The sequence below is a fragment of the Lissotriton vulgaris genome, chromosome 7 (assembly GCF_964263255.1).
Source record: "Lissotriton vulgaris chromosome 7, aLisVul1.2, whole genome shotgun sequence".
NCBI classification, from domain to species: domain Eukaryota; kingdom Metazoa; phylum Chordata; class Amphibia; order Caudata; family Salamandridae; genus Lissotriton; species Lissotriton vulgaris.
The window spans coordinates 1,464,070,189-1,464,073,643 of NC_141695.1; the positions used below are offsets into that span (position 1 = coordinate 1,464,070,189).

At 53.2% G+C, this 3,455-nt stretch overlaps 1 pseudogene; it reads left to right on the forward strand.

The window, feature by feature from the left end:
- Positions 1-702: 702 nt before the first annotated feature.
- LOC147705822 (uncharacterized) lies at positions 703-1,658 on the forward strand (annotated as a pseudogene).
- The last annotated feature ends 1,797 nt before the right edge of the window (positions 1,659-3,455 follow it).

Genomic DNA, 3,455 nt, shown 5'->3' on the forward strand with positions numbered 1-3,455 from the left:
TGACCGACTGTTTGGCAAGTTGTCGCGGAAGGTGCCAGAGGCAGAAAAACGCAAGATGTGGCTGCGCATCAAGGACAAGGTAAATGCCTGCGGAGTCACCCACCGCAGCATCGACGACCTAAAAAAACTGTGGTATGACCTGCGGAAGAGGGTCAAGGAGAAGATTGCGCAGAGGGTCAAGAATGCTGCTGGCACAGGAGGGGGCACATCCAATGTGACGCCAAACACAGCCCTGGAGGATCTAGTGGAGTCCACCATAGAACCCGAAGCTGCTGTGGGGGTCACACATCTGGACACCTCTGGTGCTGCGGAAGGAGGACAAGGTAAGAAGCATGGCAGCGTAACAATGCAGCGTGTACTAACTCCCTGCCCAATCCCCCATGCTAGACCCAGTGCCCATGCAGCGTTGCCCTAAACACATTCCCTCACCAATGTGTTGCACCATGGGAGTTGTAGTCCATACATGAATGGGTGCATGCCAGAGCCCAGATATGAATACAGCAGCAAAGGGCCAAATGTCAGACATAAAATGTTATTTATTGTGAGATGCCACAGCTACTTACACATACTATACCATGATAATAACTATGCACTGTTTCACACACAGATGCATCCCCCATCGATTCTGACGACAGTGCCCGCCTCGTCATCTCAGAGACGCCAGTGTTGTCAGAAGCAGAGTGCTCACATAGAGCTGAAGCCATGTCCTCCCCTTCACCACCACGGTGGACAACACCTCCACCATCCCTGCGGTCCAAGACACCACCACCACCACCACCACCATCCTCACGGTCCAAGACACCACCACCACCACCACCACCACCACCATCCTCGCGGTCCAAGACACCACCACCACCACCACCACCGCGGACCACTCCGCAGAGCCGCAGAGCAGATGTTCCCTCCCTGCCCGTGATGGAATCGGATCACAGTTCAGCACCCCCAAATGTTCCACGCCAGTCTGTTGTCACTCCAACCAGCCAAACATCAGCACAACAGCGCATCAGGCAGAGGGCTGTGCCCCCGGGTCGGGCTGCTGCAAGATCAGTCGATCTGTCCGAAGGGTACGGAGTTGTGGAGACCCGGATACTGCTGTCCAGCGCCTGCAGGGGAGACACATGGGTGCCATGAAACTGTCCATGACCAAGCTATGCAACAAACTTGGCAACATGACAGACGCTGTGCGTGAGCTCACCACTGCCGTAGCTGCCGGCAACGATGAAATAAAGCTTTGCCTGCAAGAACTGACACGTGCCGTAGTTGCAGGCCAACAGAGTGAGCGGCGGCGTCACAGGCAGATCATGCTGGCAGTGACTTCTACCAACAAGGCCTTTAATAAGCTCTGCAACAGCACGGCTGTGCTGTCCCTCAGGTCCGTGTCCCTGCAAGTGGACCTAGGTCATTATTGTGGGGATGTGGCAAAGGCCCTTGAGAGGGTGACCACAGCAGTGGAGCAACTGCAGCCTGGGTCAGCCAGTGTCAGCATACTGGGAGCGGAAGAGGGGAGTGAGGCAGCCTCCAGTGTCAGCAGCGTCTCCCTGTTGGACACCAGCGGGAGGAGGCGCAGTGGCCGCAATGCAACTGCAACAGACTCCCATCGTGTAGAAGCCGAGGTGTCACAGGACAAGAGACCGGGGGTACGCGGCAAACGGAAGTGAACATGTGGCAAAGTTACACTGTCCTTGGTGACGTAACCATGGCCAGACTTAAGTGCCGCACGCATCACCCGTTCTGAGGAGGGACAATTTAAGTTTGACTTTAGCTGCAGCAGCAGCATGTTTGTGTTACGTTTATCTGCACCAGTCAGGTGTCCATGCCCATTAAACCCTTGCAAATCAGATCCTGTTGTCAAGTCACTCTCTTACCTGTCTCAGAAATGATTCCGTGTGATGTACGTCCGCCTCCGTTGCCCTTCAGCTGTGTTGGGCACATGCGCCTGTCGGTGTTGGGGGGTGGTTGCTGTGCACGTAGTTCATCCTCTCCGTCCACCTCTATGGGTATCCCCCTGCGTGTGGCGATGTTGTGCAGGATGGCACACACAGCAGTGATCTGGCAGCAGGTTACTGGGTCATACTGCAAGGCACCTCCAGTCTTGTGCAGTATTCGGAAGCGGCTCTTGAGGATGCCGAATGTACGCTCAACCGCATTCCTTGTGCTGATGTGTGCTCTGTTGTAGCGCTGCTCTTGCGGTGTAGCTGGGTTGAGGTAGGGAGTGAGTAGATATTCACGCAATGCGTATGCGCTGTCACCTGCAGTATGGGGAGAGAATGGTCATCAGCATGATTGCAAATATACATGTGGGGATGGAGTGGGTGGAGAGTACGATGATGCATCAATATGTACCTAGTAGGTGTCCCTCTCCAAATTCACCGTTGATCAGGCGCCTGTGGAGGCCACAGTGATGGAATATGTAAGCGTCGTGTGTGCTCCCGGGGAATTGGACTACAAGGTCCATAATGATGTACTTGGCATTGCACACCACCTGCACATTTAAAGAGTGATATGACTTCCCATTGCGGAAAATGTATTTGGTGGCTGATGGAGGACAGATGGGGACATGCGTGCAGTCAACACACCCTATGACTTGGGGGAATTGTGCCACCTGGTAGAAATCCCGTTTGGTGCGGGTCAGCTGCTGGGGGGTTGTGGGGAAGGTGATGTGGCGATTTATTATTGTCAGCATGGCCTCTAGGATCCGGTGGAAGAAGCGTGATAAAGCGCTTTGCGACACGCCTCCAGTCTCAGCTATTACCCCCTGGAAGCTTCCAGACGCAAGCAGGTGCAGGCAGCATAGGACCTGCACATGGGCTGGTATGGCGTTGGTCCTACGGGTCTCGTGCTGCAGTAATGGTTCCAGGTCTGCTATTAGGCGCATTATCATGGCACGGTTGAGTCTATACCTGTCGTACACCTGTTCCTCAGTCTGCCCCAGCAAAGTGATGCGCACCCTGAAGATCCTGTCCTGGATCATCCTCCTGCGCTGGGCCTGGGCGTTGATCCACCTCCTCCTAGCAAGCACGTAGAGGGCAGCCATTTTGGTAGACATGTGGGGTTTCCCAGGGCCTTTTTGAAGGGTTACAGATTGTCAGCACCTGCTACTGGGTTTGTAAATCTTTTTTTTTGTCCTTCTGTTCACTTTACCTCCTGATTGTGATTCCCCTTATTTTGCTCATGCTAAATTGCGATTATCTGGATTTTCGGTATTTGCGACTTTTCATGCATACCATTGCGATTCGTTATTAGCGATTCGGTATTACCGAGGTCAGCTTTGGGGTTCAGTAATTCCGATTGTCTGTTTTGCGATGCGGTAATTTACAGCGGCTTTATTAGCGATTCTTTATTTTTTACAGATTGATTGTTTGATGCATAGCATTTTCTGGTTTTGCGTTCGGTATCGGCCTGTTTTACCGAATCGCAGTTTTACCGGGAGGGATTTCCGTTGATGCATCTGCCAG